The following is a 23,805-nucleotide window of genomic DNA, read 5'->3' as shown; positions in this document are numbered from 1 at the left end:
CAGTTGCTGAAGTTGAACCAAAATGAGCTTGTAATCTGGCTTCTGCAACTTTGAACATGAAAAATCCAATGAGGAGAAGAAAAGCAAAGCCAAAGAGTCCATCCCAAAATCCGACAAACAAGCAAAATGAACAAAAAACATTGAATTCAATTCTTTCTGATTTTAGAAACTGCATTAAAGAAGGGGTGCACCGGTCCTGGAGATACTGCAATACCAGGTCAATGCGTGGAGTGGACAGAGCAAGCTCTTTTTCCATCTCCCTGTTCTAAAAATCCATTTAATATATGGTCCCCAGATAGGGGACGTATCAGATATTAAACTGATAAGAACAGATACTACACTTGATCTTAGCCAAAAGGCCGAGAAGCGATAACCAGAATTGGTTTCAAACTACGGAGCCACCCAAGGATCCTGAAAAGTCCATTTGTGGAGATGAGCTCCTGGACTCCCGTTAAGAAGACATGTTGTCAACCTCTAGATCCCTTACATGCCTGCACTTTTCGGCTTGCTGCTGCTGCAATCCACGCGTTTTAGATCTGCATAACTCCACCTCTTTAAACACAGCACCTTCACCCCCTGCTGTTCCCACCCGCCTCAACACCGTTGGAAGGGAGGAGAACCAATTAAGGCGGGGGGTGGGGTGGAACGAGCAGCTGTCTACCCTTAGCAGGAGGGCTCCTGATTACATACCTCTCCTGCTGCTGCTGCTGCTGGCTGTCCAGCAGCAGACTGAAGGTGGCTGCTGCTGTGCACAGGTATATAAAGGCTCAGAGCCTATTATGACACGCGCAGCCAGCGTTCCATTGCCACATTCCATCTACTGCAGGCAGGATACCTGGCTGGCTGAATGTCGCTGAGAAGCTCACAGAGACCGCCATAAGCAACAGTTTAACAGAATGCCACAGACTAATCAACCAAACTTTTTGGGTTGGGTTCTCTTTTATAGTCTGCAGGCATTAAATGAAAGAAGTCAGTGTTCCAGCAGAAGGAGACAACGTTTCAGAAAAGGCATTGTAGCAAACCAAAAAAGAAATTTTAAGTGCAGCAGAGTAACCAGCGCACATACCTGTTAGCTCAGGTGAGTTTAAAAGGCTGCTGTTGATAACAAGGGCATTTGCTAAATAGATGGTGTGTGTGCAACAATATACTGAAAGGTCAATTATATTGTGCAGCTTATCTCACCACCTGTAGTTATTTAGGTGAAAGCTCCAAAATGCTTGCCTAATATGTCTGTTTATCCAAAAGGAAGTAAAAAGGGAGAGCTAGAAAGATAGCATTGCATCACATTACATGGCAATGCAATGCACAGTTGCTGAAGTTGAACCAAAATGAGCTTGTAATCTGGCTTCTGCAACTTTGAACATGAAAAATCCAATGAGGAGAAGAAAAGCAAAGCCAAAGAGTCCATCCCAAAATCCGACAAACAAGCAAAATGAACAAAAAACATTGAATTCAATTCTTTCTGATTTTAGAAACTGCATTAAAGAAGGGGTGCACCGGTCCTGGAGATACTGCAATACCAGGTCAATGCGTGGAGTGGACAGAGCAAGCTCTTTTTCCATCTCCCTGTTCTAAAAATCCATTTAATATATGGTCCCCAGATAGGGGACGTATCAGATATTAAACTGATAAGAACAGATACTACACTTGATCTTAGCCAAAAGGCCGAGAAGCGATAACCAGAATTGGTTTCAAACTACGGAGCCACCCAAGGATCCTGAAAAGTCCATTTGTGGAGATGAGCTCCTGGACTCCCGTTAAGAAGACATGTTGTCAACCTCTAGATCCCTTACATGCCTGCACTTTTCGGCTTGCTGCTGCTGCAATCCACGCGTTTTAGATCTGCATAACTCCACCTCTTTAAACACAGCACCTTCACCCCCTGCTGTTCCCACCCGCCTCAACACCGTTGGAAGGGAGGAGAACCAATTAAGGCGGGGGGTGGGGTGGAACGAGCAGCTGTCTACCCTTAGCAGGAGGGCTCCTGATTACATACCTCTCCTGCTGCTGCTGCTGCTGGCTGTCCAGCAGCAGACTGAAGGTGGCTGCTGCTGTGCACAGGTATATAAAGGCTCAGAGCCTATTATGACACGCGCAGCCAGCGTTCCATTGCCACATTCCATCTACTGCAGGCAGGATACCTGGCTGGCTGAATGTCGCTGAGAAGCTCACAGAGACCGCCATAAGCAACAGTTTAACAGAATGCCACAGACTAATCAACCAAACTTTTTGGGTTGGGTTCTCTTTTATAGTCTGCAGGCATTAAATGAAAGAAGTCAGTGTTCCAGCAGAAGGAGACAACGTTTCAGAAAAGGCATTGTAGCAAACCAAAAAAGAAATTTTAAGCGCAGCAGAGTAACCAGCGCACATACCTGTTAGCTCAGGTGAGTTTAAAAGGCTGCTGTTGATAACAAGGGCATTTGCTAAATAGATGGTGTGTGTGCAACAATATACTGAAAGGTCAATTATATTGTGCAGCTTATCTCACCACCTGTAGTTATTTAGGTGAAAGCTCCAAAATGCTTGCCTAATATGTCTGTTTATCCAAAAGGAAGTAAAAAGGGAGAGCTAGAAAGATAGCATTGCATCACATTACATGGCAATGCAATGCACAGTTGCTGAAGTTGAACCAAAATGAGCTTGTAATCTGGCTTCTGCAACTTTGAACATGAAAAATCCAATGAGGAAAAGAAAAGCAAAGCCAAAGAGTCCATCCCAAAATCCGACAAACAAGCAAAATGAACAAAAAACATTGAATTCAATTCTTTCTGATTTTAGAAACTGCATTAAAGAAGGGGTGCACCGGTCCTGGAGATACTGCAATACCAGGTCAATGCGTGGAGTGGACAGAGCAAGCTCTTTTTCCATCTCCCTGTTCTAAAAATCCATTTAATATATGGTCCCCAGATAGGGGACGTATCAGATATTAAACTGATAAGAACAGATACTACACTTGATCTTAGCCAAAAGGCCGAGAAGCGATAACCAGAATTGGTTTCAAACTACGGAGCCACCCAAGGATCCTGAAAAGTCCATTTGTGGAGATGAGCTCCTGGACTCCCGTTAAGAAGACATGTTGTCAACCTCTAGATCCCTTACATGCCTGCACTTTTCGGCTTGCTGCTGCTGCAATCCACGCGTTTTAGATCTGCATAACTCCACCTCTTTAAACACAGCACCTTCACCCCCTGCTGTTCCCACCCGCCTCAACACCGTTGGAAGGGAGGAGAACCAATTAAGGCGGGGGGTGGGGTGGAACGAGCAGCTGTCTACCCTTAGCAGGAGGGCTCCTGATTACATACCTCTCCTGCTGCTGCTGCTGCTGGCTGTCCAGCAGCAGACTGAAGATGGCTGCTGCTGTGCACAGGTATATAAAGGCTCAGAGCCTATTATGACACGCGCAGCCAGTGTTCCATTGCCACATTCCATCTACTGCAGGCAGGATACCTGGCTGGCTGAATGTCGCTGAGAAGCTCACAGAGACCGCCATAAGCAACAGTTTAACAGAATGCCACAGACTAATCAACCAAACTTTTTGGGTTGGGTTCTCTTTTATAGTCTGCAGGCATTAAATGAAAGAAGTCAGTGTTCCAGCAGAAGGAGACAACGTTTCAGAAAAGGCATTGTAGCAAACCAAAAAAGAAATTTTAGGTGCAGCAGAGTAACCAGCGCACATACCTGTTAGCTCAGGTGAGTTTAAAAGGCTGCTGTTGATAACAAGGGCATTTGCTAAATAGATGGTGTGTGTGCAACAATATACTGAAAGGTCAATTATATTGTGCAGCTTATCTCACCACCTGTAGTTATTTAGGTGAAAGCTCCAAAATGCTTGCCTAATATGTCTGTTTATCCAAAAGGAAGTAAAAAGGGAGAGCTAGAAAGATAGCATTGCATCACATTACATGGCAATGCAATGCACAGTTGCTGAAGTTGAACCAAAATGAGCTTGTAATCTGGCTTCTGCAACTTTGAACATAAAAAATCCAATGAGGAGAAGAAAAGCAAAGCCAAAGAGTCCATCCCAAAATCCGACAAACAAGCAAAATGAACAAAAAACATTGAATTCAATTCTTTCTGATTTTAGAAACTGCATTTAAGAAGGGGTGCACCGGTCCTGGAGATACTGCAATACCAGGTCAATGCGTGGAGTGGACAGAGCAAGCTCTTTTTCCATCTCCCTGTTCTAAAAATCCATTTAATATATGGTCCCCAGATAGGGGACGTATCAGATATTAAACTGATAAGAACAGATACTACACTTGATCTTAGCCAAAAGGCCGAGAAGCGATAACCAGAATTGGTTTCAAACTACGGAGCCACCCAAGGATCCTGAAAAGTCCATTTGTGGAGATGAGCTCCTGGACTCCCGTTAAGAAGACATGTTGTCAACCTCTAGATCCCTTACATGCCTGCACTTTTCGGCTTGCTGCTGCTGCAATCCACGCGTTTTAGATCTGCATAACTCCACCTCTTTAAACACAGCACCTTCACCCCCTGCTGTTCCCACCCGCCTCAACACCGTTGGAAGGGAGGAGAACCAATTAAGGCGGGGGGTGGGGTGGAACGAGCAGCTGTCTACCCTTAGCAGGAGGGCTCCTGATTACATACCTCTCCTGCTGCTGCTGCTGCTGGCTGTCCAGCAGCAGACTGAAGGTGGCTGCTGCTGTGCACAGGTATATAAAGGCTCAGAGCCTATTATGACACGCGCAGCCAGCGTTCCATTGCCACATTCCATCTACTGCAGGCAGGATACCTGGCTGGCTGAATGTCGCTGAGAAGCTCACAGAGACCGCCATAAGCAACAGTTTAACAGAATGCCACAGACTAATCAACCAAACTTTTTGGGTTGGGTTCTCTTTTATAGTCTGCAGGCATTAAATGAAAGAAGTCAGTGTTCCAGCAGAAGGAGACAACGTTTCAGAAAAGGCATTGTAGCAAACCAAAAAAGAAATTTTAAGCGCAGCAGAGTAACCAGCACACATACCTGTTAGCTCAGGTGAGTTTAAAAGGCTGCTGTTGATAACAAGGGCATTTGCTAAATAGATGGTGTGTGTGCAACAATATACTGAAAGGTCAATTATATTGTGCAGCTTATCTCACCACCTGTAGTTATTTAGGTGAAAGCTCCAAAATGCTTGCCTAATATGTCTGTTTATCCAAAAGGAAGTAAAAAGGGAGAGCTAGAAAGATAGCATTGCATCACATTACATGGCAATGCAATGCACAGTTGCTGAAGTTGAACCAAAATGAGCTTGTAATCTGGCTTCTGCAACTTTGAACATGAAAAATCCAATGAGGAAAAGAAAAGCAAAGCCAAAGAGTCCATCCCAAAATCCGACAAACAAGCAAAATGAACAAAAAACATTGAATTCAATTCTTTCTGATTTTAGAAACTGCATTAAAGAAGGGGTGCACCGGTCCTGGAGATACTGCAATACCAGGTCAATGCGTGGAGTGGACAGAGCAAGCTCTTTTTCCATCTCCCTGTTCTAAAAATCCATTTAATATATGGTCCCCAGATAGGGGACGTATCAGATATTAAACTGATAAGAACAGATACTACACTTGATCTTAGCCAAAAGGCCGAGAAGCGATAACCAGAATTGGTTTCAAACTACGGAGCCACCCAAGGATCCTGAAAAGTCCATTTGTGGAGATGAGCTCCTGGACTCCCGTTAAAGACATGTTGTCAACCTCTAGATCCCTTACATGCCTGCACTTTTCGGCTTGCTGCTGCTGCAATCCACGCGTTTTAGATCTGCATAACTCCACCTCTTTAAACACAGCACCTTCACCCCCTGCTGTTCCCACCCGCCTCAACACCGTTGGAAGGGAGGAGAACCAATTAAGGCGGGGGGTGGGGTGGAACGAGCAGCTGTCTACCCTTAGCAGGAGGGCTCCTGATTACATACCTCTCCTGCTGCTGCTGCTGGCTGACCAGCAGCAGACTGAAGGTGGCTGCTGCTGTGCACAGGTATATAAAGGCTCAGAGCCTATTATGACACGCGCAGCCAGCGTTCCATTGCCACATTCCATCTACTGCAGGCAGGATACCTGGCTGGCTGAATGTCGCTGAGAAGCTCACAGAGACCGCCATAAGCAACAGTTTAACAGAATGCCACAGACTAATCAACCAAACTTTTTGGGTTGGGTTCTCTTTTATAGTCTGCAGGCATTAAATGAAAGAAGTCAGTGTTCCAGCAGAAGGAGACAACGTTTCAGAAAAGGCATTGTAGCAAACCAAAAAAGAAATTTTAAGCGCAGCAGAGTAACCAGCGCACATACCTGTTAGCTCAGGTGAGTTTAAAAGGCTGCTGTTGATAACAAGGGCATTTGCTAAATAGATGGTGTGTGTGCAACAATATACTGAAAGGTCAATTATATTGTGCAGCTTATCTCACCACCTGCAGTTATTTAGGTGAAAGCTCCAAAATGCTTGCCTAATATGTCTGTTTATCCAAAAGGAAGTAAAAAGGGAGAGCTAGAAAGATAGCATTGCATCACATTACATGGCAATGCAATGCACAGTTGCTGAAGTTGAACCAAAATGAGCTTGTAATCTGGCTTCTGCAACTTTGAACATGAAAAATCCAATGAGGAAAAGAAAAGCAAAGCCAAAGAGTCCATCCCAAAATCCGACAAACAAGCAAAATGAACAAAAAACATTGAATTCAAATCTTTCTGATTTTAGAAACTGCATTAAAGAAGGGGTGCACCGGTCCTGGAGATACTGCAATACCAGGTCAATGCGTGGAGTGGACAGAGCAAGCTCTTTTTCCATCTCCCTGTTCTAAAAATCCATTTAATATATGGTCCCCAGATAGGGGACGTATCAGATATTAAACTGATAAGAACAGATACTACACTTGATCTTAGCCAAAAGGCCGAGAAGCGATAACCAGAATTGGTTTCAAACTACGGAGCCACCCAAGGATCCTGAAAAGTCCATTTGTGGAGATGAGCTCCTGGACTCCCGTTAAGAAGACATGTTGTCAACCTCTAGATCCCTTACATGCCTGCACTTTTCGGCTTGCTGCTGCTGCAATCCACGCGTTTTAGATCTGCATAACTCCACCTCTTTAAACACAGCACCTTCACCCCCTGCTGTTCCCACCCGCCTCAACACCGTTGGAAGGGAGGAGAACCAATTAAGGCGGGGGGTGGGGTGGAACGAGCAGCTGTCTACCCTTAGCAGGAGGGCTCCTGATTACATACCTCTCCTGCTGCTGCTGCTGCTGGCTGTCCAGCAGCAGACTGAAGGTGGCTGCTGCTGTGCACAGGTATATAAAGGCTCAGAGCCTATTATGACACGCGCAGCCAGCGTTCCATTGCCACATTCCATCTACTGCAGGCAGGATACCTGGCTGGCTGAATGTCGCTGAGAAGCTCACAGAGACCGCCATAAGCAACAGTTTAACAGAATGCCACAGACTAATCAACCAAACTTTTTGGGTTGGGTTCTCTTTTATAGTCTGCAGGCATTAAATGAAAGAAGTCAGTGTTCCAGCAGAAGGAGACAACGTTTCAGAAAAGGCATTGTAGCAAACCAAAAAAGAAATTTTAAGCGCAGCAGAGTAACCAGCGCACATACCTGTTAGCTCAGGTGAGTTTAAAAGGCTGCTGTTGATAACAAGGGCATTTGCTAAATAGATGGTGTGTGTGCAACAATATACTGAAAGGTCAATTATATTGTGCAGCTTATCTCACCACCTGTAGTTATTTAGGTGAAAGCTCCAAAATGCTTGCCTAATATGTCTGTTTATCCAAAAGGAAGTAAAAAGGGAGAGCTAGAAAGATAGCATTGCATCACATTACATGGCAATGCAATGCACAGTTGCTGAAGTTGAACCAAAATGAGCTTGTAATCTGGCTTCTGCAACTTTGAACATGAAAAATCCAATGAGGAGAAGAAAAGCAAAGCCAAAGAGTCCATCCCAAAATCCGACAAACAAGCAAAATGAACAAAAAACATTGAATTCAATTCTTTCTGATTTTAGAAACTGCATTAAAGAAGGGGTGCACCGGTCCTGGAGATACTGCAATACCAGGTCAATGCGTGGAGTGGACAGAGCAAGCTCTTTTTCCATCTCCCTGTTCTAAAAATCCATTTAATATATGGTCCCCAGATAGGGGACGTATCAGATATTAAACTGATAAGAACAGATACTACACTTGATCTTAGCCAAAAGGCCGAGAAGCGATAACCAGAATTGGTTTCAAACTACGGAGCCACCCAAGGATCCTGAAAAGTCCATTTGTGGAGATGAGCTCCTGGACTCCCGTTAAGAAGACATGTTGTCAACCTCTAGATCCCTTACATGCCTGCACTTTTCGGCTTGCTGCTGCTGCAATCCACGTGTTTTAGATCTGCATAACTCCACCTCTTTAAACACAGCACCTTCACCCCCTGCTGTTCCCACCCGCCTCAACACCGTTGGAAGGGAGGAGAACCAATTAAGGCGGGGGGTGGGGTGGAACGAGCAGCTGTCTACCCTTAGCAGGAGGGCTCCTGATTACATACCTCTCCTGCTGCTGCTGCTGGCTGTCCAGCAGCAGACTGAAGGTGGCTGCTGCTGTGCACAGGTATATAAAGGCTCAGAGCCTATTATGACACGCGCAGCCAGCGTTCCATTGCCACATTCCATCTACTGCAGGCAGGATACCTGGCTGGCTGAATGTCGCTGAGAAGCTCACAGAGACCGCCATAAGCAACAGTTTAACAGAATGCCACAGACTAATCAACCAAACTTTTTGGGTTGGGTTCTCTTTTATAGTCTGCAGGCATTAAATGAAAGAAGTCAGTGTTCCAGCAGAAGGAGACAACGTTTCAGAAAAGGCATTGTAGCAAACCAAAAAAGAAATTTTAAGCGCAGCAGAGTAACCAGCGCACATACCTGTTAGCTCAGGTGAGTTTAAAAGGCTGCTGTTGATAACAAGGGCATTTGCTAAATAGATGGTGTGTGTGCAACAATATACTGAAAGGTCAATTATATTGTGCAGCTTATCTCACCACCTGTAGTTATTTAGGTGAAAGCTCCAAAATGCTTGCCTAATATGTCTGTTTATCCAAAAGGAAGTAAAAAGGGAGAGCTAGAAAGATAGCATTGCATCACATTACATGGCAATGCAATGCACAGTTGCTGAAGTTGAACCAAAATGAGCTTGTAATCTGGCTTCTGCAACTTTGAACATGAAAAATCCAATGAGGAGAAGAAAAGCAAAGCCAAAGAGTCCATCCCAAAATCCGACAAACAAGCAAAATGAACAAAAAACATTGAATTCAATTCTTTCTGATTTTAGAAACTGCATTAAAGAAGGGGTGCACTGGTCCTGGAGATACTGCAATACCAGGTCAATGCGTGGAGTGGACAGAGCAAGCTCTTTTTCCATCTCCCTGTTCTAAAAATCCATTTAATATATGGTCCCCAGATAGGGGACGTATCAGATATTAAACTGATAAGAACAGATACTACACTTGATCTTAGCCAAAAGGCCGAGAAGCGATAACCAGAATTGGTTTCAAACTACGGAGCCACCCAAGGATCCTGAAAAGTCCATTTGTGGAGATGAGCTCCTGGACTCCCGTTAAGAAGACATGTTGTCAACCTCTAGATCCCTTACATGCCTGCACTTTTCGGCTTGCTGCTGCTGCAATCCACGCGTTTTAGATCTGCATAACTCCACCTCTTTAAACACAGCACCTTCACCCCCTGCTGTTCCCACCCGCCTCAACACCGTTGGAAGGGAGGAGAACCAATTAAGGCGGGGGGTGGGGTGGAACGAGCAGCTGTCTACCCTTAGCAGGAGGGCTCCTGATTACATACCTCTCCTGCTGCTGCTGCTGCTGGCTGTCCAGCAGCAGACTGAAGGTGGCTGCTGCTGTGCACAGGTATATAAAGGCTCAGAGCCTATTATGACACGCGCAGCCAGCGTTCCATTGCCACATTCCATCTACTGCAGGCAGGATACCTGGCTGGCTGAATGTCGCTGAGAAGCTCACAGAGACCGCCATAAGCAACAGTTTAACAGAATGCCACAGACTAATCAACCAAACTTTTTGGGTTGGGTTCTCTTTTATAGTCTGCAGGCATTAAATGAAAGAAGTCAGTGTTCCAGCAGAAGGAGACAACGTTTCAGAAAAGGCATTGTAGCAAACCAAAAAAGAAATTTTAAGCGCAGCAGAGTAACCAGCGCACATACCTGTTAGCTCAGGTGAGTTTAAAAGGCTGCTGTTGATAACAAGGGCATTTGCTAAATAGATGGTGTGTGTGCAACAATATACTGAAAGGTCAATTATATTGTGCAGCTTATCTCACCACCTGTAGTTATTTAGGTGAAAGCTCCAAAATGCTTGCCTAATATGTCTGTTTATCCAAAAGGAAGTAAAAAGGGAGAGCTAGAAAGATAGCATTGCATCACATTACATGGCAATGCAATGCACAGTTGCTGAAGTTGAACCAAAATGAGCTTGTAATCTGGCTTCTGCAACTTTGAACATGAAAAATCCAATGAGGAGAAGAAAAGCAAAGCCAAAGAGTCCATCCCAAAATCCGACAAACAAGCAAAATGAACAAAAAACATTGAATTCAATTCTTTCTGATTTTAGAAACTGCATTAAAGAAGGGGTGCACCGGTCCTGGAGATACTGCAATACCAGGTCAATGCGTGGAGTGGACAGAGCAAGCTCTTTTTCCATCTCCCTGTTCTAAAAATCCATTTAATATATGGTCCCCAGATAGGGGACGTATCAGATATTAAACTGATAAGAACAGATACTACACTTGATCTTAGCCAAAAGGCCGAGAAGCGATAACCAGAATTGGTTTCAAACTACGGAGCCACCCAAGGATCCTGAAAAGTCCATTTGTGGAGATGAGCTCCTGGACTCCCGTTAAGAAGACATGTTGTCAACCTCTAGATCCCTTACATGCCTGCACTTTTCGGCTTGCTGCTGCTGCAATCCACGTGTTTTAGATCTGCATAACTCCACCTCTTTAAACACAGCACCTTCACCCCCTGCTGTTCCCACCCGCCTCAACACCGTTGGAAGGGAGGAGAACCAATTAAGGCGGGGGGTGGGGTGGAACGAGCAGCTGTCTACCCTTAGCAGGAGGGCTCCTGATTACATACCTCTCCTGCTGCTGCTGCTGGCTGTCCAGCAGCAGACTGAAGGTGGCTGCTGCTGTGCACAGGTATATAAAGGCTCAGAGCCTATTATGACACGCGCAGCCAGCGTTCCATTGCCACATTCCATCTACTGCAGGCAGGATACCTGGCTGGCTGAATGTCGCTGAGAAGCTCACAGAGACCGCCATAAGCAACAGTTTAACAGAATGCCACAGACTAATCAACCAAACTTTTTGGGTTGGGTTCTCTTTTATAGTCTGCAGGCATTAAATGAAAGAAGTCAGTGTTCCAGCAGAAGGAGACAACGTTTCAGAAAAGGCATTGTAGCAAACCAAAAAAGAAATTTTAAGCGCAGCAGAGTAACCAGCGCACATACCTGTTAGCTCAGGTGAGTTTAAAAGGCTGCTGTTGATAACAAGGGCATTTGCTAAATAGATGGTGTGTGTGCAACAATATACTGAAAGGTCAATTATATTGTGCAGCTTATCTCACCACCTGTAGTTATTTAGGTGAAAGCTCCAAAATGCTTGCCTAATATGTCTGTTTATCCAAAAGGAAGTAAAAAGGGAGAGCTAGAAAGATAGCATTGCATCACATTACATGGCAATGCAATGCACAGTTGCTGAAGTTGAACCAAAATGAGCTTGTAATCTGGCTTCTGCAACTTTGAACATGAAAAATCCAATGAGGAGAAGAAAAGCAAAGCCAAAGAGTCCATCCCAAAATCCGACAAACAAGCAAAATGAACAAAAAACATTGAATTCAATTCTTTCTGATTTTAGAAACTGCATTAAAGAAGGGGTGCACTGGTCCTGGAGATACTGCAATACCAGGTCAATGCGTGGAGTGGACAGAGCAAGCTCTTTTTCCATCTCCCTGTTCTAAAAATCCATTTAATATATGGTCCCCAGATAGGGGACGTATCAGATATTAAACTGATAAGAACAGATACTACACTTGATCTTAGCCAAAAGGCCGAGAAGCGATAACCAGAATTGGTTTCAAACTACGGAGCCACCCAAGGATCCTGAAAAGTCCATTTGTGGAGATGAGCTCCTGGACTCCCGTTAAGAAGACATGTTGTCAACCTCTAGATCCCTTACATGCCTGCACTTTTCGGCTTGCTGCTGCTGCAATCCACGCGTTTTAGATCTGCATAACTCCACCTCTTTAAACACAGCACCTTCACCCCCTGCTGTTCCCACCCGCCTCAACACCGTTGGAAGGGAGGAGAACCAATTAAGGCGGGGGGTGGGGTGGAACGAGCAGCTGTCTACCCTTAGCAGGAGGGCTCCTGATTACATACCTCTCCTGCTGCTGCTGCTGCTGGCTGTCCAGCAGCAGACTGAAGGTGGCTGCTGCTGTGCACAGGTATATAAAGGCTCAGAGCCTATTATGACACGCGCAGCCAGCGTTCCATTGCCACATTCCATCTACTGCAGGCAGGATACCTGGCTGGCTGAATGTCGCTGAGAAGCTCACAGAGACCGCCATAAGCAACAGTTTAACAGAATGCCACAGACTAATCAACCAAACTTTTTGGGTTGGGTTCTCTTTTATAGTCTGCAGGCATTAAATGAAAGAAGTCAGTGTTCCAGCAGAAGGAGACAACGTTTCAGAAAAGGCATTGTAGCAAACCAAAAAAGAAATTTTAAGCGCAGCAGAGTAACCAGCGCACATACCTGTTAGCTCAGGTGAGTTTAAAAGGCTGCTGTTGATAACAAGGGCATTTGCTAAATAGATGGTGTGTGTGCAACAATATACTGAAAGGTCAATTATATTGTGCAGCTTATCTCACCACCTGTAGTTATTTAGGTGAAAGCTCCAAAATGCTTGCCTAATATGTCTGTTTATCCAAAAGGAAGTAAAAAGGGAGAGCTAGAAAGATAGCATTGCATCACATTACATGGCAATGCAATGCACAGTTGCTGAAGTTGAACCAAAATGAGCTTGTAATCTGGCTTCTGCAACTTTGAACATGAAAAATCCAATGAGGAGAAGAAAAGCAAAGCCAAAGAGTCCATCCCCAAATCCGACAAACAAGCAAAATGAACAAAAAACATTGAATTCAATTCTTTCTGATTTTAGAAACTGCATTAAAGAAGGGGTGCACCGGTCCTGGAGATACTGCAATACCAGGTCAATGCGTGGAGTGGACAGAGCAAGCTCTTTTTCCATCTCCCTGTTCTAAAAATCCATTTAATATATGGTCCCCAGATAGGGGACGTATCAGATATTAAACTGATAAGAACAGATTTTTTTTTTTTTTTTTTTTTTTTTTTTTGTTCCAAACACTCAGAAATTAAGTTTTATAATCTTAAATCATATATCACCAAACTCAAGATTTTAGTTCCATCATCGTGTTTAGATATTATATTTATATTTTTTAATTTGAATTAATATATATAAAGTTAAACATAACAATTCCTTTGCAGTTTCAACAGTTTCCAAACAAATCACAACTGACATTACTTCACCCGGTTTCCCAAACTAAATATCCCCTTTTTCTCTTTTACTTTCCTCCCAACAAAACCCCTTAACTTCTTTTCTTCCTCCTCATGCTCTAACCGCATCTGTTCCCAATCATACTCTTACTCATCATCTCTGAAAGTCACCACCTTCTCCAACACTTTACCCTTTTCCTCTTTTACTTCTTTCTTTTCACCAGATACTTTCCTTGATCCACAATTTTCCTGTACCGTTACCTTTTTCTTCAATTTCACCTTTAAACTTTCAACTTCTTTTCCCTGCTTATTCTCCTCTATAATTATCGCATCAACTTCCTTCTTCATTTTATCACCAATATCTTCCTTTTGTCCTCCAAAGTTCTTTTCAAAAGTTCCTTTGCTGCTTTCCATGTAACAATACCCAGAACTCCCGTTTAACATAATCCTCCCATTATGCAAATTTTCTTCTCCTGTTGTCCACACCAAAAAACGTCTCTTTCCGTTCCAAATACCAACTTTGTTCCTGTATAATTTCTGAAACTTTACCATCTTACATTTAGATTCCAAAAAAACCATTATCTCCTCTATTTCCACAAACGGATTGTCCATGTAAATTATCACACTCTTCGGTTTCCCCATGAATGATGCACTTACTCCAATTTTCCCAGAATCCTCTTCACTCCAGCCTTTGAAAAAATGAATGCACTTTTCCTCAGAAACTAGAATCACATCACAAACTTTACCTTGCTTTATTTCTTGCATACAGTAGATATCCTTCTCCAAAACTTCATATTTCCTCAAAATTTCCAGAATCCATTTTTCTTCCAAAAAAGTTTCTTCCGTCTCCCGTTTCACAAAAAAACGTAAGCATATCTTCTTTTTCCAAAACTCCATCTCAACGATCCGTTTTCCTTCCGTTTTTTCCTTTTAATCCTCCAAATGTTGCCACCACAGCTATGTGTGGCGACAGTTGCCCCCCACAGCTATGTGTGGTGACAAGGTGATCGCCTCTCGTTGCCCAGGGACTAATCCGACTCCCTAATAGCAGCAGGGGGGTTTAGCTCCACCGATAAGTGTAGCGATCCCCCCAGGCCAAGGAGTCGGGTACCCCAAGCGCCTCCCAGCCAAGACCAAGGCAAAAACCGCTAGATCACTGCACTTGATCTTAGCCAAAAGGCCGAGAAGCGATAACCAGAATTGGTTTCAAACTACGGAGCCACCCAAGGATCCTGAAAAGTCCATTTGTGGAGATGAGCTCCTGGACTCCCGTTAAGAAGACATGTTGTCAACCTCTAGATCCCTTACATGCCTGCACTTTTCGGCTTGCTGCTGCTGCAATCCACGCGTTTTAGATCTGCATAACTCCACCTCTTTAAACACAGCACCTTCACCCCCTGCTGTTCCCACCCGCCTCAACACCGTTGGAAGGGAGGAGAACCAATTAAGGCGGGGGGTGGGGTGGAACGAGCAGCTGTCTACCCTTAGCAGGAGGGCTCCTGATTACATACCTCTCCTGCTGCTGCTGCTGCTGGCTGTCCAGCAGCAGACTGAAGGTGGCTGCTGCTGTGCACAGGTATATAAAGGCTCAGAGCCTATTATGACAAGCGCAGCCAGCGTTCCATTGCCACATTCCATCTACTGCAGGCAGGATACCTGGCTGGCTGAATGTCGCTGAGAAGCTCACAGAGACCGCCATAAGCAACAGTTTAACAGAATGCCACAGACTAATCAACCAAACTTTTTGGGTTGGGTTCTCTTTTATAGTCTGCAGGCATTAAATGAAAGAAGTCAGTGTTCCAGCAGAAGGAGACAACGTTTCAGAAAAGGCATTGTAGCAAACCAAAAAAGAAATTTTAAGCGCAGCAGAGTAACCAGCGCACATACCTGTTAGCTCAGGTGAGTTTAAAAGGCTGCTGTTGATAACAAGGGCATTTGCTAAATAGATGGTGTGTGTGCAACAATATACTGAAAGGTCAATTATATTGTGCAGCTTATCTCACCACCTGTAGTTATTTAGGTGAAAGCTCCAAAATGCTTGCCTAATATGTCTGTTTATCCAAAAGGAAGTAAAAAGGGAGAGCTAGAAAGATAGCATTGCATCACATTACATGGCAATGCAATGCACAGTTGCTGAAGTTGAACCAAAATGAGCTTGTAATCTGGCTTCTGCAACTTTGAACATGAAAAATCCAATGAGGAAAAGAAAAGCAAAGCCAAAGAGTCCATCCCAAAATCCGACAAACAAGCAAAATGAACAAAAAACATTGAATTCAATTCTTTCTGATTTTAGAAACTGCATTAAAGAAGGGGTGCACCGGTCCTGGAGATACTGCAATACCAGGTCAATGCGTGGAGTGGACAGAGCAAGCTCTTTTTCCATCTCCCTGTTCTAAAAATCCATTTAATATATGGTCCCCAGATAGGGGACGTATCAGATATTAAACTGATAAGAACAGATACTACACTTGATCTTAGCCAAAAGGCCGAGAAGCGATAACCAGAATTGGTTTCAAACTACGGAGCCACCCAAGGATCCTGAAAAGTCCATTTGTGGAGATGAGCTCCTGGACTCCCGTTAAGAAGACATGTTGTCAACCTCTAGATCCCTTACATGCCTGCACTTTTCGGCTTGCTGCTGCTGCAATCCACGTGTTTTAGATCTGCATAACTCCACCTCTTTAAACACAGCACCTTCACCCCCTGCTGTTCCCACCCGCCTCAACACCGTTGGAAGGGAGGAGAACCAATTAAGGCGGGGGGTGGGGTGGAACGAGCAGCTGTCTACCCTTAGCAGGAGGGCTCCTGATTACATACCTCTCCTGCTGCTGCTGCTGCTGGCTGTCCAGCAGCAGACTGAAGGTGGCTGCTGCTGTGCACAGGTATATAAAGGCTCAGAGCCTATTATGACACGCGCAGCCAGCGTTCCATTGCCACATTCCATCTACTGCAGGCAGGATACCTGGCTGGCTGAATGTCGCTGAGAAGCTCACAGAGACCGCCATAAGCAACAGTTTAACAGAATGCCACAGACTAATCAACCAAACTTTTTGGGTTGGGTTCTCTTTTATAGTCTGCAGGCATTAAATGAAAGAAGTCAGTGTTCCAGCAGAAGGAGACAACGTTTCAGAAAAGGCATTGTAGCAAACCAAAAAAGAAATTTTAAGCGCAGCAGAGTAACCAGCGCACATACCTGTTAGCTCAGGTGAGTTTAAAAGGCTGCTGTTGATAACAAGGGCATTTGCTAAATAGATGGTGTGTGTGCAACAATATACTGAAAGGTCAATTATATTGTGCAGCTTATCTCACCACCTGTAGTTATTTAGGTGAAAGCTCCAAAATGCTTGCCTAATATGTCTGTTTATCCAAAAGGAAGTAAAAAGGGAGAGCTAGAAAGATAGCATTGCATCACATTACATGGCAATGCAATGCACAGTTGCTGAAGTTGAACCAAAATGAGCTTGTAATCTGGCTTCTGCAACTTTGAACATGAAAAATCCAATGAGGAGAAGAAAAGCAAAGCCAAAGAGTCCATCCCAAAATCCGACAAACAAGCAAAATGAACAAAAAACATTGAATTCAATTCTTTCTGATTTTAGAAACTGCATTAAAGAAGGGGTGCACCGGTCCTGGAGATACTGCAATACCAGGTCAATGCGTGGAGTGGACAGAGCAAGCTCTTTTTCCATCTCCCTGTTCTAAAAATCCATTTAATATATGGTCCCCAGATAGGGGACGTATCAGATATTAAACTGATAAGAACAGATACTACACTTGATCTTAGCCAAAAGGCCGAGAAGCGATAACCAGAATTGGTTTCAAACTACGGAGCCACCCAAGGATCCTGAAAAGTCCATTTGTGGAGATGAGCTCCTGGACTCCCGTTAAGAAGACATGTTGTCAACCTCTAGATCCCTTACATGCCTGCACTTTTCGGCTTGCTGCTGCTGCAATCCACGCGTTTTAGATCTGCATAACTCCACCTCTTTAAACACAGCACCTTCACCCCCTGCTGTTCCCACCCGCCTCAACACCGTTGGAAGGGAGGAGAACCAATTAAGGCGGGGGGTGGGGTGGAACGAGCAGCTGTCTACCCTTAGCAGGAGGGCTCCTGATTACATACCTCTCCTGCTGCTGCTGCTGCTGGCTGTCCAGCAGCAGACTGAAGGTGGCTGCTGCTGTGCACAGGTATATAAAGGCTCAGAGCCTATTATGACACGCGCAGCCAGCGTTCCATTGCCACATTCCATCTACTGCAGGCAGGATACCTGGCTGGCTGAATGTCGCTGAGAAGCTCACAGAGACCGCCATAAGCAACAGTTTAACAGAATGCCACAGACTAATCAACCAAACTTTTTGGGTTGGGTTCTCTTTTATAGTCTGCAGGCATTAAATGAAAGAAGTCAGTGTTCCAGCAGAAGGAGACAACGTTTCAGAAAAGGCATTGTAGCAAACCAAAAAAGAAATTTTAAGCGCAGCAGAGTAACCAGCGCACATACCTGTTAGCTCAGGTGAGTTTAAAAGGCTGCTGTTGATAACAAGGGCATTTGCTAAATAGATGGTGTGTGTGCAACAATATACTGAAAGGTCAATTATATTGTGCAGCTTATCTCACCACCTGTAGTTATTTAGGTGAAAGCTCCAAAATGCTTGCCTAATATGTCTGTTTATCCAAAAGGAAGTAAAAAGGGAGAGCTAGAAAGATAGCATTGCATCACATTACATGGCAATGCAATGCACAGTTGCTGAAGTTGAACCAAAATGAGCTTGTAATCTGGCTTCTGCAACTTTGAACATGAAAAATCCAATGAGGAGAAGAAAAGCAAAGCCAAAGAGTCCATCCCAAAATCCGACAAACAAGCAAAATGAACAAAAAACATTGAATTCAATTCTTTCTGATTTTAGAAACTGCATTAAAGAAGGGGTGCACCTGTCCTGGAGATACTGCAATACCAGGTCAATGCGTGGAGTGGACAGAGCAAGCTCTTTTTCCATCTCCCTGTTCTAAAAATCCATTTAATATATGGTCCCCAGATAGGGGACGTATCAGATATTAAACTGATAAGAACAGATACTACACTTGATCTTAGCCAAAAGGCCGAGAAGCGATAACCAGAATTGGTTTCAAACTACGGAGCCACCCAAGGATCCTGAAAAGTCCATTTGTGGAGATGAGCTCCTGGACTCCCGTTAAGAAGACATGTTGTCAACCTCTAGATCCCTTACATGCCTGCACTTTTCGGCTTGCTGCTGCTGCAATCCACGCGTTTTAGATCTGCATAACTCCACCTCTTTAAACACAGCACCTTCACCCCCTGCTGTTCCCACCCGCCTCAACACCGTTGGAAGGGAAGAGAACCAATTAAGGCGGGGGGTGGGGTGGAACGAGCAGCTGTCTACCCTTAGCAGGAGGGCTCCTGATTACATACCTCTCCTGCTGCTGCTGCTGCTGGCTGTCCAGCAGCAGACTGAAGGTGGCTGCTGCTGTGCACAGGTATATAAAGGCTCAGAGCCTATTATGACACGCGCAGCCAGCGTTCCATTGCCACATTCCATCTACTGCAGGCAGGATACCTGGCTGGCTGAATGTCGCTGAGAAGCTCACAGAGACCGCCATAAGCAACAGTTTAACAGAATGCCACAGACTAATCAACCAAACTTTTTGGGTTGGGTTCTCTTTTATAGTCTGCAGGCATTAAATGAAAGAAGTCAGTGTTCCAGCAGAAGGAGACAACGTTTCAGAAAAGGCATTGTAGCAAACCAAAAAAGAAATTTTAAGCGCAGCAGAGTAACCAGCGCACATACCTGTTAGCTCAGGTGAGTTTAAAAGGCTGCTGTTGATAACAAGGGCATTTGCTAAATAGATGGTGTGTGTGCAACAATATACTGAAAGGTCAATTATATTGTGCAGCTTATCTCACCACCTGTAGTTATTTAGGTGAAAGCTCCAAAATGCTTGCCTAATATGTCTGTTTATCCAAAAGGAAGTAAAAAGGGAGAGCTAGAAAGATAGCATTGCATCACATTACATGGCAATGCAATGCACAGTTGCTGAAGTTGAACCAAAATGAGCTTGTAATCTGGCTTCTGCAACTTTGAACATGAAAAATCCAATGAGGAGAAGAAAAGCAAAGCCAAAGAGTCCATCCCAAAATCCGACAAACAAGCAAAATGAACAAAAAACATTGAATTCAATTCTTTCTGATTTTAGAAACTGCATTAAAGAAGGGGTGCACCGGTCCTGGAGATACTGCAATACCAGGTCAATGCGTGGAGTGGACAGAGCAAGCTCTTTTTCCATCTCCCTGTTCTAAAAATCCATTTAATATATGGTCCCCAGATAGGGGACGTATCAGATATTAAACTGATAAGAACAGATTTTTTTTTTTTTTTTTTTTTTTTTTTTTCTCCTCAGACGAGGAAATTCCACAGTCTATGAAAACCAGACAAAGGAAAATTCCATCAAAACAGCTGCGTCAAATCCAATACGCAATTTGCTGTCCCCATCATCATCGGAAATATTTATTTCATATTTCAAAACAACAATAACAAAAATCAAGAGGTACTAACAATATATCTCCACTTTTTAACTTTCCATATTCCCTCCGCATCCACTTCCCCTCTCCTCTTTTTGTCCCATAGGAAACACACATACATCTTCCCCAAAATCACCTTCACACTATCCTTTACAGCAATTTCCTTCCTTTTAAACACATACACATTCCTCACATCCCATAACACTTCCTTTATACATGCAAGCATCAACCACAAGACTCTTTCCTTCGTCCCATCACATATTCCCAAACCAAACATAAACAACTCAAAAGACAACAAATTCACACCACACAATTCTTTACACAAAGGCCCCATTCTCCCAATCACATCTCTAGCATACTGGCAATTCCAAAAAACATGCAACACACTTTCCCTTCCACCACAGCCATTTCTTGGACACATTTCACTCCTCACCAAACCTCTATTCCTCTGAAACTCTCTCACAGGTAATACTCCATGTAAAGACTGCCACACAACTTCACTCTGTTTGTTGGTCATACCACTCATCCGCACTTTCTTCCAAACCTTCTGCACATCACCACCCCTAACCATATTTATTCCACATTCTACCTCTCTACATTCAATCATCCTATACACAGCCTTCTTATTCTCCAGCAATCTCACATCTGCATCACACAGTTCATACCTCACCAAAAACTTATAAACCCACACATACCATACAGGCACCTCAAAAGCAATCGGACATCGCAAATCCCTTTCTTGCCACTTTAAACGAAACAAATACGCTCCAAATAAATACCTACACATAGATGAAAACTTTCCATCCGCCCTAATCACTTTCAAAACAAACACAACGATATTCACACCAAAAAACACGTCCAAATTCGGAAAACCCAAACCACCTTTTTCCACTCTTTTAACCAAAATTTCTCTCCTAGCTCTCTCCATTTTCGAGTTCCACAAAAAAACAAATAAAATTCTATTCAAGCTTCTCATACACATATATCCTGGTGGAAATACTACCGCAATATATAAAAATATTGGCAACACCACACTCTTAACAATTAAAATCTTCCCAAAAAAGGATAAACTCCTCAATTTCCAAAAATTCAACTTCTGCTCAACTTTTCCTTTCGCATCATCCCAACTTTCTTTCCCATCCAAACTCTCTGAAAACTTCACACCCAAAACTTTAATAGGTCCATTCACTACATTCACACCTACATCCCTACTTAAACTTCCGCCTCCAAAACCCTTACACTCACTCTTTTCCCAATTCACTTTAAACGCAGATGCACCACAAAAAATAGACACTAACAACTTCACCCGCCTCACCGAACATTCAGAATCACATAATACACACACGTCATCCATATAACCACTCACTTTCCATTCTTTTCCTCCACCTCCCGGCACTTGCACACCACGAATTACCTTATCTTTCCTCAGCATACACAACAATGGCTCAATTGCACAAATAAATGCTACAGGGGACAAAGGACACCCCTGTCGCACACCCGAAAACACATTCACTTTCCTACCCACATACCCATTCATTAAAACACAGCTATAAACACCCGCATACAAACTTCTCACTCGCCCAACAAAATCAGCCGGAAAACCCATTTTTAACAACACTCTGAACAAAAAACCATGCGACAACCTATCATAAGCCTTTTCAAAATCCAAACTTAACAAAAATACACTCTTCTTACGACCCATGCAATCCCATAGACAATCTCTTAACATACACACACACTCATGAATCCGCCTCCCAGGTACCGCACAACACTGCTCATCCCCAATCACACTCTCTATCACATCACGCATCCTATTAGCCATAAGTTTTGCATAGATTTTATAATCACAATTAAGTAACGTTATTGGCCTCCAATTCCTCAGACTTTTCAAATCCCCTTTCTTAGGAATTAACACAACCATACCTGCACGCATACTCTCAGCCACCTCCATGTTTCCCCACATATACTTACATACATCCACAAAGTCCTTACCAATCACACCCCACATCACACGATAAAATTCTACTGGGAGGCCATCCTCCCCCGGCGTCTTATTCAAAGCCATACTACACATAACCTTCCATACCTCATCACCAGTCACCTCACCCATCACTCTCTCTCTTTCTGCTTCACTCAACTTACTCTCTAACACACTCAAAACATCATTCTCCAAACATTCATCCCTCTGTTTCACTGCATACAGATCCTCATAAAACTTAGCCACCTCTTCACACATATCCTCTCCACTCACCTCACTTCCATCTGCTCCATACACCACGCTCATACTCTGTTTCTTTCCAAAAACTTTTTTAAAGAAAAACCGAGAACATTTCTCATCCTGCTCCATCTTATCAATCTTTGCCCTAAACACTATGCTTCTCCCTCTCTCCAACAAAAACTCACTAATCTCCTTTTTTACCTCTAAAATATACTCCTCCACCTCAACTCCTCCTTCCCTTAACTTATACAAAACGCTCAACCGCGCGTTCAGTTTAACAAAACTCTCTCTTTTAATTGCTGCATACTTGTATCCTAAATTTTTAAAGAACATTTTTGTTTGTTTCTTCACCCAGTCCCACCACTCACAAACATTCCCAAACTCATTTTTATGCTTACACCATTCTTCATACCGCCTTTCATACTCCTTTCTCACATCTTCATTCTCTAACAGTTTAACATTTAACTTCCACAATCCTCTCCCAAACACTCCATCAACTTTTATATCCAACTCACACAACATACACACATGATCTGAAAAAAGAACGTTTTCCTGCCTATAATTAACAGAAACCATATTTTTAGAAATAAAACAATATTCCAATCTGGATTGTACCCTACCACTCTCAGAAAAGAAAGTGTTCAACAAAGGATTCATGTTACACACGCGCTGCATATCACACAACCCAAAATCATTCACTAACTCCAATAATGCTTTCCCAGACACATCCACATTCACTCTCCCCACATCACAGTTCATATCACCCACAATTACCACAGGTATTCTTCCTGGAACAAAAAGCTTAATTTTTTCAAATAAATTTTTGCGCTCATTTTTTTCAACTGGCGCATAAACATTAATAACACAAAACTTTACATTCTTGTATACAAAATTAGCAAGGATACATCTCCCCACCTCAATAACCAAATAATCACTCAAAACAACCTCCCTTCCTTTAACCAAAATACCCACACCATCATTCTTATTACATGCACTCCCCGACCACACAGACGCTCCATAAGACCATTCATCCCCTTTCACACCATCCACTACCCCACATTCTTGTAAACAAAAAATAGATGCATTTTGCATAGCTAAAAACTCAAAAATAGCAGCTCTTCTTACTTTACTTTTAAACACTCTTACGTTTTGGGACACTATGGTAAATCCCATAATACTTCTACTCCTTCACCAATTACACAAAGAAATAGCCTTTGGCCTAAACCAAAGCTCACAAGAGGACAAAAAGAAAAAACATTTACAATATTATATGGTGACACTATCCAGCACCACCACTATCCTCCTCCGCCATCAGAACAGAACAGCTGGTTTCCGACCCGCTGGCTTCACCAGCCACACTCCTCATTCTGGCAGTTCTGATCTTCCTCTGAGGCTCACTAAAAACTGCATCATCACTGCCCCCACCATCCTCCCTACGACTCTTCTTTGCACCCCTATCATCCTCCGAAGAAAAATCTTC

The 23,805-nt window shown here is 43.5% G+C and overlaps 14 non-coding genes and 1 pseudogene across 14 annotated transcripts; all 15 read right to left on the bottom strand.

Annotated features, from left to right (window-relative positions):
* Nucleotides 1–180: 180 nt before the first annotated feature.
* Nucleotides 181–371, bottom strand: LOC141198122 (U2 spliceosomal RNA). The gene has a single exon (XR_012270085.1). It is a non-coding gene; the product is annotated as a U2 spliceosomal RNA (small nuclear RNA).
* Nucleotides 372–1,486: 1,115 nt separating this feature from the next.
* LOC141198121 (U2 spliceosomal RNA) lies at nt 1,487–1,677 on the bottom strand. Its single transcript, XR_012270084.1, has one exon. It is a non-coding gene; the product is annotated as a U2 spliceosomal RNA (small nuclear RNA).
* Nucleotides 1,678–2,792: 1,115 nt separating this feature from the next.
* Nucleotides 2,793–2,983, bottom strand: LOC141198120 (U2 spliceosomal RNA). Its single transcript, XR_012270083.1, has one exon. It is a non-coding gene; the product is annotated as a U2 spliceosomal RNA (small nuclear RNA).
* Nucleotides 2,984–4,098: 1,115 nt separating this feature from the next.
* Nucleotides 4,099–4,289, bottom strand: LOC141198118 (U2 spliceosomal RNA). Its single transcript, XR_012270081.1, has one exon. It is a non-coding gene; the product is annotated as a U2 spliceosomal RNA (small nuclear RNA).
* Nucleotides 4,290–5,404: 1,115 nt separating this feature from the next.
* LOC141198117 (U2 spliceosomal RNA) lies at nt 5,405–5,595 on the bottom strand. Its single transcript, XR_012270080.1, has one exon. It is a non-coding gene; the product is annotated as a U2 spliceosomal RNA (small nuclear RNA).
* Nucleotides 5,596–6,705: 1,110 nt separating this feature from the next.
* Nucleotides 6,706–6,896, bottom strand: LOC141198116 (U2 spliceosomal RNA). Its single transcript, XR_012270079.1, has one exon. It is a non-coding gene; the product is annotated as a U2 spliceosomal RNA (small nuclear RNA).
* A 1,115-nt stretch (nt 6,897–8,011) lies between these two features.
* Nucleotides 8,012–8,202, bottom strand: LOC141198115 (U2 spliceosomal RNA). Its single transcript, XR_012270078.1, has one exon. It is a non-coding gene; the product is annotated as a U2 spliceosomal RNA (small nuclear RNA).
* A 1,112-nt stretch (nt 8,203–9,314) lies between these two features.
* LOC141198125 (U2 spliceosomal RNA) lies at nt 9,315–9,505 on the bottom strand. Its single transcript, XR_012270088.1, has one exon. It is a non-coding gene; the product is annotated as a U2 spliceosomal RNA (small nuclear RNA).
* A 1,115-nt stretch (nt 9,506–10,620) lies between these two features.
* LOC141198114 (U2 spliceosomal RNA) lies at nt 10,621–10,811 on the bottom strand. Its single transcript, XR_012270077.1, has one exon. It is a non-coding gene; the product is annotated as a U2 spliceosomal RNA (small nuclear RNA).
* A 1,112-nt stretch (nt 10,812–11,923) lies between these two features.
* Nucleotides 11,924–12,114, bottom strand: LOC141197850 (U2 spliceosomal RNA). Its single transcript, XR_012269877.1, has one exon. It is a non-coding gene; the product is annotated as a U2 spliceosomal RNA (small nuclear RNA).
* Nucleotides 12,115–13,229: 1,115 nt separating this feature from the next.
* On the bottom strand, nt 13,230–13,435 carry LOC141197953 (U2 spliceosomal RNA; annotated as a pseudogene).
* Nucleotides 13,436–15,878: 2,443 nt separating this feature from the next.
* Nucleotides 15,879–16,069, bottom strand: LOC141198113 (U2 spliceosomal RNA). The gene has a single exon (XR_012270076.1). It is a non-coding gene; the product is annotated as a U2 spliceosomal RNA (small nuclear RNA).
* Nucleotides 16,070–17,184: 1,115 nt separating this feature from the next.
* On the bottom strand, nt 17,185–17,375 carry LOC141198112 (U2 spliceosomal RNA). Its single transcript, XR_012270075.1, has one exon. It is a non-coding gene; the product is annotated as a U2 spliceosomal RNA (small nuclear RNA).
* A 1,115-nt stretch (nt 17,376–18,490) lies between these two features.
* LOC141198475 (U2 spliceosomal RNA) lies at nt 18,491–18,681 on the bottom strand. The gene has a single exon (XR_012270424.1). It is a non-coding gene; the product is annotated as a U2 spliceosomal RNA (small nuclear RNA).
* A 1,115-nt stretch (nt 18,682–19,796) lies between these two features.
* On the bottom strand, nt 19,797–19,996 carry LOC141197962 (U2 spliceosomal RNA). Its single transcript, XR_012269966.1, has one exon. It is a non-coding gene; the product is annotated as a U2 spliceosomal RNA (small nuclear RNA).
* Between the last annotated feature and the right edge of the window lie 3,809 nt (nt 19,997–23,805).

The sequence above is a fragment of the Phyllobates terribilis genome, unplaced genomic scaffold (genome assembly GCF_046119375.1).
Source record: "Phyllobates terribilis strain yellow unplaced genomic scaffold, ASM4611937v1 Scaffold_94__1_contigs__length_6153435, whole genome shotgun sequence".
NCBI classification, from domain to species: domain Eukaryota; kingdom Metazoa; phylum Chordata; class Amphibia; order Anura; family Dendrobatidae; genus Phyllobates; species Phyllobates terribilis.
The sequence above is the reverse complement of the archived record's forward strand: the minus strand, read 5'-3'. Positions and strand labels throughout refer to the sequence as shown.